Raw genomic sequence first — 15,214 nt, forward strand, 5'->3', positions numbered from 1 at the left:
GACTAGCTGGGACTACAGGCATTCACCACCACCTGGCTAATTTTTGTATTTTTAGTAGACATGGTGATTCACCCATGTTGGCCAGGCTGGTCTCAAACTCCTGACCTCAGGTGATCCACCTGCCTCGGCCTCCCAAAGTGCTGGGATTATAGGCATGGGTCACCATGCCCGGCCAAGTATATTTTAAATTAGGTGGAAAAGATGCTTCATGAATTTTAGTGGCCAAATTAATGAAACATCTGGTCAAATAACCTAGTCTAAGTAGGTCAGGCTGCAGGCTTTTGTGAATAAATAAAATAAGTTGATGACATAAAAGGATCATGGACCACCAGGCCACTTTATTAAGTCATGGAGTAACTTCCATAACAATTATAAATAGAGTTCAAGGTCACAATTGAGAATCCAATTAGTGTTCAAGCTGAAATCTCTGTTTGTTATGTGGCTTTAAGCAACTGAGATGGTCTCCCTTTAAATTACTTGGGATGGTAACTTTGAGACAGCCTTGAACATTAGTATCAGAGATATTTCTCTTGGGCTGGTAAATTTCCATAGATGAAATTGGGGAAGGGCCAGGCACAGGGCTCCCACCTGTAATCCCAACACATTGGGAGGCCAAGATAGATGGATCACAAGGTCAAGAGATCAAAACCATCCTGGCCAACACAGTGAAACCCTGTCTCTACTAAAAATATAAAAATTAGCTAGACGTGGTGCCACACACCTGTAGTCCCAGCTACTTGGAAGGCTGAGGCAGGAGAATCATTTGAACCTGGTAGGTGGAGGTTACAGTAAGCCAAGATCACACCACTGCACTCCAGCCTGAGTGACAGAGCAACTCCGTCTCAAAAAAAGAAAAGAAAAAGAAAATAGAGAAATAGAGTATCAGTATGCATTGCATGTAATAACAGTTAACACTGGTTGAAAATGTGTTTTAGTTATACATATATATGTATATATGTATATATATATATATAATGTACTGAGTTGTTATGGGAAATATGTTTCTTATTACTGGTTGGGGTTTAAAATGTTTGAAAAACTCATTCAGTGAAATATCAATCAGATCACTGATATCACTCTACTACTCCATAGTGAGCACTTTTTCCTTTGAAGTTAAATGTTTACCGGTAACTGAAAGTCCAATACACCTCACTTAGATGACATAGCAAGGACAGCAAGATAATGAGAAGAAGTTTTGTTGGGGCTGAGGAAAGTTAGCTGACCAGTTCTTCTCCCTTCTCATTTCAATGAATGGCAAGCTGTCAAGTGAAGCAGGAGAATAGGGCCTGGAAGCAGGGAATCTAAGGCCAATCCACGCTGTTTTCCTAGAAATAAGTCAAAAGGAAAACCCCAACTTCCTACACCCAAGTAACAAAACAACAAAGGCTACTTCCTTTGAATTTACCCTGCCCACTCCTTTCTGCATCACAGATGAGAAATGCAAACTACCTCTGATATTTCCCATACAACAACCAATCAGACTGGTCACAGGCCTAGCCTTCATTTGGATAGGGGTATAACTTTGTAACTTCACTTCAGCCTCTACTTAGTCCTCTCTTGCAACCAATTAGACATCTGCATAGGGTGTAACTTTGTAACTTCACTTCAACCTCTGATTGGTCACCTCCCATGACCAATCAGACTAGTTGCAGATCACTACCTTATTTACATAGGGTGTAAACCAACTAACCAATGGGAAACTTCTAGAGGGTATTTAGACCCCAGAAAATTCTGTAACCAGTGCTCTTGAGCTGCTTGCTCAAACCGGCTTCTGCTCTGTGAAGTGTACTTTCATTGCAATAAATCTGTGTTTTTGTTGTTTTATTCTTTTGTTGCTTTGTTTGTACATTTTATCAAATTCTTCATTCAAAACACCAAGAACCTAGACCACTCATATTCAAGACCCTTTGCTAGTAACAAAAGCTCTATTAATTTAACCTTTCATCTGGTGTATTGCAGGAAGGCAGACAGAAGCAATTACTATTTCAAGAATTATATGTGTGGATCATTTATTGAAGTGGTAAATTGAGGGAGAATTTTTTCTTTCTGAATTTTTGTCCTGTAATGGAAAGGAAAAATAAATAACGAGAACGCATCAAGCCCAGGTGGTGGTGGAAACATGACAGGGCTGGAGGACACACCTAAACATGTGAAATCCCAAGGCTGGGCAGCTGGGGCCAAATTCATATGCCCCCAACATCGGGTACCCCGAAGGCTCCAGTCCTGCCCTCCCATCACCTATCAATCCACCCTTTTCCCCAGACCCCTTTCTTCCTTCCTGAGGAGCTCCCCAGGGCAATCCAGCTTTCCCCCCAGGTGGGCTTCCTCATCCTGTGCCACAGCCAGGGTATCCAGGATGCCAACCTTAGGGTCCCTACCCATTTCCATACCCACCACCTGCCCCTGGAATGCCTCCTGTGAATCCCTTGGCTCCTGGTATGACCAGACCAGGAATGGTGTTGGACAAAAAGATGCAGAAGAAAACAAAGAAAGCTCATAAAAAGATGCACAAGCACCACAAGCATCACAAGCATGGCAAGCATTCCTCCTCCTTTTTCTCTTTCTCTTCCAGCAGTGACTCTTATTAAATACAGGCCCTGGACCCTTCCCTCAAGTCTCACCAGTTCTGCTCTCCCATCAAGCATCAGATACCATGTTGTACTGTAAGAAAGTAATCCTTGTGCTCCCTACCTCTAACCCCACCTGAGCCTCACCCTGCTGTTTAGCCCTGCGTGACTAGGGAAAATGGAAAGTGGATTGCCATGGCATGGCCATCTTCTTGCTGCTTGGATAGATCATATAGCTAATGCGTTTAGCAGGGGAGCTATTTTTTGAAGATGATGAACTAAATGTTGAAGACAAGTTTGAGATGTGTAAAATGTGATTTTTTACTTACTCTTACAATACTTGTGATTGGGGGGGTTTGCGGAAATTTAATTATGATGGAAAACCTCTACTGTTTTTGTAATGTTGGCATACTTGGGGAATTTAGTGGCAAATACATTCCCCAGCAGCCTTTTTGTTGGTTGCACTAACTGCAAGCTTGCTAGGAAGTAGAGTCCGTTTTGTCGATGTGCTTTGACTGCCATTTTGGAACGTCTTCTCTCCTCCTTAGCCCAATATGATGTCTCAGGTCCTATTCTTATTCTCCAGCTCTCAGTTCAAATAAAGTTTATTCTGGGAAAAAAAAAACATATGAAATAGAAGAGTATATGTATGGTAATATTCATACTTATTGAACACATGTGCCTATGCAGATTTATTATCTATACTATATATAATTGTATGTGAAATGTAACAAAACTCTATGTGTGTGGTGTTAAGTCACAATCTGTTTCTCTTTGGAACCCCATTCTGTATACAAACATTTTTGCAACACATGTGGATTAGTAGTAGGAATAGATGGTTTAAAAATATGTTAAAGCAACAACTTAAGTCAGCATGTTAAAGAAACATAAAAACCAAAATAGTACAGTAATTCCTCTGTAACAGTGGAAATAAGAGGGAAACACTAAAATGTGGAAACATATAGATTTCTCTTATACATATAAATGTTTCAGCTGTTGTTAATATCGTTTGGAAGAATCTTAGATACACTTACCTCCTCAATACATATTTCACATTTAGTAAAGAAAATGTACTACCTACCTAGTAAAGGAAATGTTTACTTGCCATTTTGTCCTTTTTCTGATTTTGCATTTGAACATCAGTATTAGTGGTGCCTTGATAAGCCTAGATTTTACCCTTTAGCATGTCTGAATAGATTATTGTAATTAGCTACTTGGATTAATTTCACTGGCTTTCTGACTAGTCAGATTTTAGAGTACTGAGAGGCACCAAATTTAATTGCATAGGGTCAACCATTTTCAAATGCATGATGACACCAATCAGAGTGGACTTAGCTATAGTGAAATAAACAACTCCATGCGCATGTCATTCAGGGCACAAGATATTTAAATACGCACAAAACTAACTCTTCCTGCAGCGTTGCTTAGTATAAATTAATTTACAAACATGCTTAGCCAGTGGTACAGACACCGACCCAGTAAACATTTGTTTACTGTTGCTGGAATTGTGTGCACTGCAGATGGGTGGTGTTCAATCATTACTATTTGTCCAATTTGGCTGTTTTAGGAAAAAGATAAATAATTATGTATTGGACATGGAAGTCATGGTGTCTATCAAACACATACCTGTTGTTAGCTTATATTGCCCCACCTAGAGCTCTTTGCTCGAGAGTCTGTTATTTGTTCAGAGAAAGGGAATTTATTGACTCATATAACTGAGAAGTAAAAACTAAGGCTAAATTCAAGTGTGGCTGGATTCAGAAGCTCACATATTGGATTTAGTAGCTGGTCTTTATCTGTTGCCCAGCTTGGCCATACTTTCTTCCATGTTTTGGCTTCATTTTCAGAATCCATGTGGTCACAATATGGCAGCAGCTGCTCCAGCCTCACACCTCCTCAAGTTAAAGCCAAACAGAAGAGGGAAATGTCCTTTCTGTTTAAATGTCTCTTTCTGGTTAGTCAAGTAAGTCCTGAGATTATTTCTGATTTATTCTGACTGACTTGGCTTGAATTAAGTGTCTATTCTTGAATCGAACTGCAGCCAGAAGAATTCAAAGTCCTGATTGGCTAAACCTAGGCCTTTTGTTCTATCCCCTAAACCAGGAATTAAGGCCCAATTCAAAGCATATGGATTGAAAGTTGGGAAGAGTTACAGTTACTTGAATAAAGAGGAGTTGGATGCTTCGAACTGAAAATATCCAGAATGCTAAGAACATTTTTATACAAGCTAATTCAATATTTTTAAAATGGGAATAGGAATTTTACATTTACAAGCTTCAACCCAAGGGGAATATGGAAAGAGTTCTGATATTCCCCTCATGTCACTTGCTGGCTTTGTGATCTTGGACAGATCACAATCTCCAATTATTGTTCTTCCCAGCTGCAAAATGGGGATAATATTGTGTCCCTATCCATAACACAGATGATTATGAAGATTCAAAAGGTAATGTTTCCAATAAAAATCATACTATCTAACATCTAATTAACAGTTTGTGTGGAAACTAAGTTATTTAATCCTTATACTAATTCTACGCAGTAGGTGTTACTATAATACTCATTTTTTAAGAGATCTAAGGCTTAGAGAGGTTAAATAATTTGCTTGGCATCACACAGAATTAAATGACTAGCTCAGTATCCATGTCTATTTCATTACAAAATTCATGATGCTAGCCATCATGACACAGATATAAGGATTGTTACTGAATTTAAATAACTTTAAGATTCATATTTCTTCTCATTTTAACATATTTAAAATCAGCATACATCTTACAATTGATGAGTAGGAGTCAATCTGACATAGTAGTCATTACTTGCTTATGTGTGAACCTAGTCATTGCTGTTCTTATTGTTGTTAATTCAACTGAGTCAGCTATAAGTGTTGAGTTTAAATGCCATGCAAAATGTTCTTAAAATATTATACTATGATTTGACATTGAAATAGAAATTTATGTAACAGAAAAGCACAGAAGCAGAGTAATGAAGCATCAATATGATATAGTGAAGCAAATGCTCATCCCTGTGGAAATAACCACAACTTCATATTTTCTTTTAAGGCAATAACCACATGCTTTATGAGATCTTAGAAAGAAAGATGCCCCAAAGTAGAATCCATGTTATGTCTGCTACTGAGATATGTGCTAAAGGATTGTCTGTCACATGCCAAGATTTACAAACATCATAATAAATTGATTTTGCTTCTATTTTCCTTTCTTTATAGGACTTGGGTGATAAATATACATGTATGTCCAAATAAGTCTCAAATAACTCTGTCATTAAATAGAAAAGAAAAATATTCAATAATAAAGAGGCATGAACCATAGTTTAATTGGCATTAGCCTCTTCTTTTTCTAGAAAGGCATATGGCATTGTGTTTCTTGCAGTTTATGGACACTTTGATTCTATATAGTATTACTATATGGAAGAAATAATAGAAAGTTTTATATTTTGAGGAGTTATTTTGCAGAGCTGTAGTGAATCATCTATTTTCAGGATCTTTAGCCTAAAAAAATTAAACCATTTACTATAAAGATTAAGTCATAATAAAGAGATTTTAAGAAAAAACTTAGAAGAAGAATTGCAAGTACTTTATTACTCATATAACAAATATAAGCAGATTGGCTAAAATAATGGAAACAAGAACAGATGTCAGGCTAGGTAATTACCCAAACTAGCCTTTCTTTACCAGGAACTAGACAGATTTGCAAAGTTTAGGAATTAGCTCTTTGGGGTGCTCTATTTATCACTTTACCTGCCTTCACATGAAACAGGAAGCTTTTTGCTGTTTTGTTAAAATATTATCTATCATCCATACTAAAATTTATGGGGTGGGGTGAAAGGGGTCAGGTAAAATTGAAGGGTCTTTATTTGTTACCATTAATAATTTCCTTTCCTCCAAACAATGGACTTTTATTTAAATTAGAACATATTTTTTGTCACATAAAACAAATATTACAGACAAAAGGTATTTATTCTCACAAGGTATTCATTTTGAAGTGTTTACTTAAAAAAAAAAAAAACACCTTGCTCAATCTTTGCAGTCATTAAACTGCAGAAGTCACAAGAGCCCCTTTTTCAGAGGCTGTGAAGTCACTGAATGAAATAAAGTCAAATTTGGCCAAGTATTGCGTTAGGAAATCTCATTTGCAGAGGGTAGGCACTTTTTCCTTGCAAGTGAGCCTGCTTATCACTGTTTGTTGATGATCTTCCAGGCCTCAACAGGCTTGGTAATAATAAAGTCTTTTTACTACTAAATCGTGTTGAAAATACAATATATTTTCTCTTCTAAAAATATGGCAATATGCCCTGGTTCCAAATCTTAGTAAATCTGATTTGATTTCTAATTTCATATTTCTAGAACTTTATAGATAAAGCATTTTTAAAGAGTTACTAAAACCATGCAGCTTTGCAAATGAATAAAAATGATTATGTTCTCAAAAATTGTTATTTCTACCAGTTCTAAATAATCTTTGTATAATACTTAATAATTTATAAGATTGTTTCATGCCTCTTAGCTTGCTAAATTCCTTTATGTTTATTGTAGAGCACCTAATCATTGAAGGGAAATGTCACATTTTGTTTTGCACACTGCTTTCCATATATTGACTTACATATTTTCCTATTACAAAGAAATATCAATGCTCCACTTGGTAGAAGTTCCCAAGGATTATTCTGTGTCTGTCAAAACAGTTTCCCAGTCAGTCACGCTGCCTAATCTCCTTGGCATTAGAATGGTTCTGATATAATGTGTCAAAGTAAGAGTTGAAGAATCTGTGATGCCCTAAAAAATGGTGTGAAGTAGAAATTATTTAACAGAGAGAGGATTAGTATGTTGAAAGCTTAAAAAGCAAGCAGAAAAAGGAAACAAGCACTTACCACACCCCAAACATTGTCAATTTGGTTAGTTGAAATTATTAGGTGTCTAGTTTTTTAAACATTTATTTAAATATTCTGACTTGCAGACACATGCTTACCTTAGTCCATGATTTTGGTTTTGAGATTTTGATTTGGGATTCTGGGATCCTACTTGTATTCAACAAAGAAAAAATAATTATCTTAAAAATACAGTCTTTAATGAGCTAAGCTTTTTATTTTCAATAAAACTTTCCTTATTTGTTTTGTAGTATTATATGTATTATGTATAATTGTTCTTTACCAGGATGATGAAAAGAGTTGTGTAAATTTCAGTGATCTGATAGACTCCATAGATTACTATTAGATATGGGAATGTTCAAACCCAGTCCCTGGCAAGCTTCAGTAAGTCGAAGCCCCTCAGCATGAACCAGCAGGAGGAAAAGATAGGTTGAGAGGCAGTCAGCAGAAGCTCATACTCACACATGTTTATTTTCAATAATTAGCATAGTGTTAATAGAAACATCCATTTGAAGCAAAGCCTGCTTATTTGCACAGTGAAAATATGTGGTACTGTAGTTTTACTACAAAGACTACAAAATTAGCTAAGCAACAAACGCTAAACTCAACGTAAATTCAACAACATATTTTCAAAGAGAATTTGGACTGAACATCAAAATGCCTGATATACATACATTTTTAATTTTTATTTTAAGTTCAAGGATACATGTGCAGGTTTGTTATATAGGTAAACTTTTTAAATGGGAGTTTGTTGTACAGATTATTTCCATCTCCCAGGTATTAAGCCTAGTGACCATTAGTTATTTTTCCTGATCCTCTCCTTCTTCCCCCATTCCACTCTCTGATATATCCCAGGGTGTTGTTCCTCTGTATGTTTAATGTGGTTCTCTTCAGTTAGCTCCCACTTATAAGTGAGAACATGTGGCGATATAGTTTGGCTCTATGTCCTCTCTCAAATCTCACGTCAAATTGTAATCCTCATTGTTGGAGGAGGGGGCTGATGGGAGGTGATTTGTCATGGGAGCAAATGTCCGCCTTGCTGTTCTCATGATAGTGTGTTATCTCAAGATTTGGTTGTTTAAAAGTGTGTAGCACTTCCCCCTTTGCTCTCTCTCTCTTGCTCTGCCATGCGATGTGCCTGCTTTCCCTTCCCCTGCCACCATGATTATAAGCTTCCTGAGGCGTCTTTGGCCATGCTTCCTGTACAGCCTGCAAAACTGTGAGTCAATTAAACCTATTTTCTTCCTAAATTACCCAGTCTCAGATAGTTCCATACAACCATGCAAAATGGACTAGTGCATACACTATTTGGTTTTATGTTCATGTGTAAGTTTTCTGAGAATAATGGCCTTCACCTCTATCCAAATCCCTGCAAAGAACATGATCCTGCTTTTTTATGGCTGCATAATATTCCGTGGTGTATATGTACCATATTTTCCTTATGCAGTCTATCATTGATGGGCATTTAGGTTGATACCATGTGTTTGTTATTATGAATAGTGCTGCAATGAACATATGCATGCATCTGGGTTTTTTTTTTTTTTTTTTTTTTTTTGACAAGAGTCTCACTCTGTTGTCCAGGCTGGATTGCAGTGGTGCAATCTTGGCTCACTGCAATCTCTGCCTCCTCGGTTCAAGCAATTTGTGTGCCTCAGCCTCCTGAGTAATTGGAATTACAGGGATACACCACCACACTTGGCTAATTTTTGTATTTTTGGTAGGGATGGGGTTTCACAATGTTGGCCAGGCTGGTCTCAAGCTCTCAACCTCAGGTGATCCACACACCTCAGCCTTTCAAATTGCTGGGATTACAGGCGTGAGCCACCATGCCCAGCTGCATGTTTCTTTATAATGGAAAAATTTATATTCCATTGGGTATATATTCAGTAATAGCATTGCTAAGTCAAATGGTAATTCTGTTTTTAGGCCTTTGAGAAATTGACACACTGTCTTCCACAATGGTTGAAGAAATTTATACTTCCACCAACAGTGGAAAAGCATTCCTTTTACTCTGCAACCTCACCAGCATCTGTTATTTTTAATAATAGCCATTCTGACTGGTGTGAGATAATATCTCATTGTGGTTTTGATTTGCATTTCTCTAATGATTTTAAGCTTTTTTTCCATATGATTGTTGGCCAAATGTATGTCTTCTTTTGAGAAGTGTCTGTTCATGTCCTTTGCCCACTATTTAATGGGGTTGTTTGCTTTATTGTAAATTTGTTTAAGTTCATTTTAGATGCTAGATATTAGACCTTTGTCAGATGGATAGATTGTAAAAATTTTCTTCTATTCTGTAGGTTGTTTGTTCACTCTGTTGATAGTTTCCTTTGTTGTGCAGAAGCTCTTTAGTTTAATTAGATCCCATTTGTCAATTTTTGCTTTTGTTGCAATTGAAAATGCCTAATTAATTTTACTACAGAATAATGTTCTTAACAAAGGTGGCTTTATTTTTTATAAAAACAGATTTTTGGATATAACTCATATACTACACAAGTCATCCTTTTTTATGTTAGATGGAGTCTGACTCTCTCACCCATGTTAGTGTGCAGTGTCATAATCACAGGTCACTGCAGCCTCAAATGCCTGGGCTCAAGGGATACTCTTGCCTCACCCTCCCAAGTAGCTTGTACTACAGATGTGTTCCACTGATGGTAGCAGTGGACCATGTGGTGCAGCCACTGCCATCATGCCAGCAGCTGCAGGGAAGGCATGGGGAGGAAGCGGACACCCTACTGCCCTGGAGACCACCATAAAGGGGCTGGGCCAGGTCATGTGCTGGGTCACCTCTGAGTGCTGAGGCTACAGGAAGAGCTCACGGCAACATCACCCCTGTCCTGGATGCCAGCCCAGGCCCAGTGAGAACCCGGAGCCCCTGCCCCAGGAAGCAAGGGCACATGGCTAGGAGCCATTCTCCTTTGAGACAATGGGAGTTGGGGATAAGCAGGGGCCCTGCCCCTTCCAAGGTGGCAGAGCAGGAGCTCTCCAGGTGCCAACAGCAGCTGCCCATGCCATGGCTGGAACTCAGGCTCCCCTGTTCTCTTGGGAGCTGGGAATAGGCAGGCACACTACAGATGTTTGCCACTGATGGCCTGTCCCCACCCTCCCTCTGGAGAGGGTGTCCTCTCCAGGACATTCCTTCTGCTGAAGGCTGAACACCTGATGAGACAAGCTGCTTACAGAGAGGAGCTACCCACTCTGGATCTCCTCTGAGCTGTTCTAACACTCAATAAAGCTCCTCTTCATCTTGCTCTCCTTCCACTTGTCTGTGTATCCCATTCTTCTTGGACACAGGACGAGAACTTGGGCAAAGGTGCCACCAGCCACAGAGGTTTCTGGCCAGAAAAGTGACACCTCAGAGATCCCGTAACACCATAATGGTTAGTGAATTTTTAATATTTTTGTAGAGACAGGTTCTCACTATGTTGCCCAGGCTACAATTCACACTTCAAAAATATACAGTTCAACAACTTTTGGCATAGCCACAGAGTTGTGAATCTATCACAATCAATTTTAGAACATTTTAATTGCCCTAAAAAGAAACCCTATATCCCTCAGTAGTCATCCTCCAATCTTTCCATATCCTCACCAACACTATGCAACTGCTAGTTGACTTTGTCTCTATAGATTCATCAATTCTGGTCATTTTATATTAGTGGAATAATTCAATATGTAGTGTTTTGAGACAGGATGCTTTAACTTAGCATAACATTTTCCAGGGTCATCTATATTGTAGCATGTGATCAGTACTTCATTTATTTTTTCTTGTTGAATAATATTGTTGTATGACTATACCACATTTTATTTATCCATTCATTGGTTGATGGAAATTTGTGTTGTTTCTACCTTTTTGCTATTATGAATAATGCTGCTATGGATATTTGTGTGCAAGTTTTTCTGTGGACATGTATTATCTTTTCTCTTAGGTATATACCAAGGAATTTAATTGCTGGTTCATGTTGTAACTCTAAGTTTTTAAGAAATTGGCAAATTGTTTTCCAAAATGGCTGCACAATTTTACATTTCTGCCAGTGATGCATGAAAGCTCCAATTTTTCCATATTCCCTTCAACATTTGTTATTTTCTCTCTCTCAGTGTGTGTGTGTGTGTGTGTGTGTGTGTGTGTATGTGTGTGTTTTTATTGTAACCATCTGAGTGACTATGAAGGAGTATCTCATTGTTGTTTTGATGTGTGTTTTCTTGTTGACTAATGACCAGGAACATTTTTTTTCTTTTATAGATTTTAAAATATTTATTTATTTATTTGTATAAACATGGTATTGCTATGTTCCTCAGGCTGGTCTAAAACTCCTGGCCTCAAGTGATTCTCTTGCCTCAACCTCTTGAGTACCTTGAGCACCTTTTCATGTGCTTATGAAACAGTTGTATATCTTCTTTAGAGAACTGTCTATTGAAATCCTTTGTCCATTTTTAATTGGGTTGTTTTTTTTTTACTACTGAGTTTTAATAGTTATTTATATATTCTAGACACTAGTACCTTATCAAACATATGCCTTGCAAAAATTTTGTCCTGTGGGTTGCCTTTTCGCTTTCTTGTAGTTTCCTTTGAAGTACAAAAGTTTTTAATTTTGATTATTCTCCAGTTTATCTAATTTTTCTTTTGCTGTTTGTGCTTTTGGTACCCTATTTTTTTTTCTTTGAGATGAAGTTTTGCTCTGTCACCTAGGCTGGAGTGCAGTGTCATGACCTTGGTTCACTGCAACCTCTGCCATCTCGTTCAAGTGATTCTCCCACCTGAGCCTCCTGAGTAACTGCAACTACAGGTACATGCCACTCAGAAAACAGAATATTATTCAGCAATAATATTGATACTCATATAACAGAATATTATTCAGCAATAAAAATAAATGAAGTACTGATCACATGCTACAATATAGATGACCCTTGAAAATGTTATGCTAAGTTAAAGCATCCTGTCTCAAAACACTATATATTGAATTCCAGTAATATAAAATGACCATAATTGATGAATCTATGGAGACAAAAAGTCAATTAGCAGTTGTTTAGTATTTTAAAATCTATAAATACACCCAACTAATTTTTTTGTATTTTTAGTATAGAGAGGATTTCATTGTGTTAGACAGGATGTCTTGATCTCCTTGCCTCATGACCCACCTGCCTTAGCTTCCCAAAGTGTTGGGATTACAGGCGTGAGCCACTATGCCCAGCCAGTGCCCTATTTAAGAAGCAATTTTCTGATTCAAAATTACAAAGATTTAAACCTAAGTTTTCTAATATTTTCATTAAAATTAAACATTTCAAATAATCTTTAATAAAAATTATAATTTTAAAATATTTTTTATCTCTTAATTTAGTTCTTTGATCTATTTTGAAATTATTTTGGCATATGGTACAAAACTGGGGTCTATCTTTCTTTTTTTTGTGTGTGAATGTGTGAATGTGCAGTAATCCCAGAACCATTTTTTGAAAAGATAATTTATTTAGTCACCCTTGTCAAAAGTCAATTAACTAAAAATGTAAGGGTTTAATTTCTGCACTCATAATTCAATTCTTGTTATATATGTCTAGTCTATTGTCAGTATCACATTGTTTTAATTAATCTAGCTTTGAAGTCGTTTTGAAATTAGAAAATGTGAATCCTCTAACATTGTTCTTTCCTTTCAAGATTTTTTGATTATTCTTTTTCTCTGGCATTTCCATATGAGTTTTAAGATTAGCTTACAAATTTCCCTGAAACAGTGTTTTTTAAACAGCTAAGATTTTAATAGGAATCATGTTGAATCTGTAGATCAATTTGTAGAGTATGGTCATCTTAATAATATTAAGCATTCCAATCCATGAACATGGGATGTCTTTCAGCTTCTTTAGCTCTTCTTTAATTTCTTTCAACATGTATAGATTTCAGTGTATGAGTCTTACATTTCTTTGGTTAAATTTATTGTCAAGCATTTTATTACTTCTTTTTTAAAATAGAATCATTTTCCTAGTTTTATTTTTGGTTTGTTCATTTTTTACTTTAGAAAAATACAGTTGGATTTTTCTTTTTCTTTTTTTTCTTTTTTTTTTTTTTGGAGTCTCTCTCTGTCACCCAGGCTGGAGTACACTGGTACAATCTCAGCTTACTGTAATCCCTGCCTCCTGGGTTAAGCAATTCTCCTGCCTCAGCTTCCCAAGTAGTTGGAACTATAGGCATGCACCACCATGCCTGGCCAATTTTTGCATTTTTGATAGAGATGGAGCTTCACAATGTTGGCAAGGCTGGTCTTGAACTCCTGACCTCAGGTGACTGTCCACCTTGGCCTCCCAGAGTGCTGGAATTACAAGCATGAGCCACTGTGTCCAGCCACAGTTGGTTTGTACATACAGATTTTGTATCCTGAAACTTTGCTAAGCTTGTTTGTTAGTAAATAGTTTAATTTTTACAATAATCTTCCAATCCCATATTTAAGAGTTAGGCGTTAAATTCTTATGACTTTTTTTTTTTTTTTTTTTATGAAATTAGAGACATTCTAGGTCATGGAAAAAAAGCAGTATTTCTTTTTTAGATGAAATAACAAACAATACAGTCCATTTTGTAGTAATAAAATTCCATTATTTTATATATTATTGAAATTTGGTTAATAATGTAGATTTGAATTTAAGAAGGCCACAAATTAGGTATGTAAAATTCTGCAACACATTCTTTCTCAAAATGAGGTCTCCAGACCAGCATTACCAGCATCACATGGAAAATTGTTAGACAGTCTTATGCCCCACTGTATACTTACTGATTCAGAACGTCTAGAGTTGGAGGCTCAGCAGTCTGTTTAAACAAGCCCTCCAGGTTATTCCAATGCAGCTTAAAGTTTTCAAACTACTGCTGGTACTCACCAGGTCTCCTGTCTGTACATCAGGATCACCTCAAATACCTTTTAAAAAATACAGATTCCTGGTTTTTATTTCAGGCATTTAAAAAAATCAGAATTTCTGAGTGGAGGTCTATGAATATGTACTTTTCTTAAAAAAAGCATCCTCAGTTGATCTGATGTGCAGGCTTATGATTCGCTGCCCTAGATTGTAGTATACCCTCACATTTAGAGTGGTTTGCTGAAAGTTTTGAAACTGGTGAAAATATTTAGCCAGATTGTTAAAATTTTATGTGTAATATTTCAATCTTTGTAGCTGAAAGAATCCAAATATATTATGCTTTATTTATTTTATGACTTCTTTTAATGATAGCACAATTTTAAATGATTGGAAATACTGATAATATAATTTTTAAGGAAAGTTTTTTTTCCTTTCCAGGCAGGGGTTGGCAAACGTTTTCTATAAAAGATCAAATAGTAAATATTTTAGTCTTTGAGTTTGCACATAGGTTTACCAGATAAAATACAGGACACCCAGTTAAATCTGAATTTCATAAGCCACAAAACATTTTTGTAGTGTAAGTATATCACAATTATTGCATGTCATACTTATAGTAAAAAATGATTTGCTATTATATTTAATTAGGCTTCTTGTAATTTTATTTGCTAACTCTGAATCTGTCACAACTACTTAACTTGGCCACTATGGTATGAAAACAGCTATGGACAATATATAAACAAATTAGCATGGTTGTATTTTAATAAAGCTTTCCTAACAAAAATGGGACTAGTGCATGGATGGGGTCCCTTCCTGCTGTATGGGCCATGTATCATATGGCTCAGGTGCCTCCTTCAGTCCATCTCTTCCCACCCTCACCTGGCTAGCTCTCCCCTAGCCCCCGACCCCTCAGCAGGCCCCGGTGTGTGATATTTACCTCCCTGTGTTCATGT

The 15,214-nt window shown here is 36.8% G+C and overlaps 1 pseudogene; it reads left to right on the forward strand.

The window, feature by feature from the left end:
* The first annotated feature begins 2,147 nt into the window (after positions 1-2,147).
* LOC116529426 lies at positions 2,148-2,631 on the forward strand (annotated as a pseudogene).
* The last annotated feature ends 12,583 nt before the right edge of the window (positions 2,632-15,214 follow it).

The sequence above is a fragment of the Sapajus apella genome, unplaced genomic scaffold (assembly GCF_009761245.1).
Source record: "Sapajus apella isolate SASKATOON/1434 unplaced genomic scaffold, GSC_monkey_1.0 scaffold3, whole genome shotgun sequence".
NCBI classification, from domain to species: domain Eukaryota; kingdom Metazoa; phylum Chordata; class Mammalia; order Primates; family Cebidae; genus Sapajus; species Sapajus apella.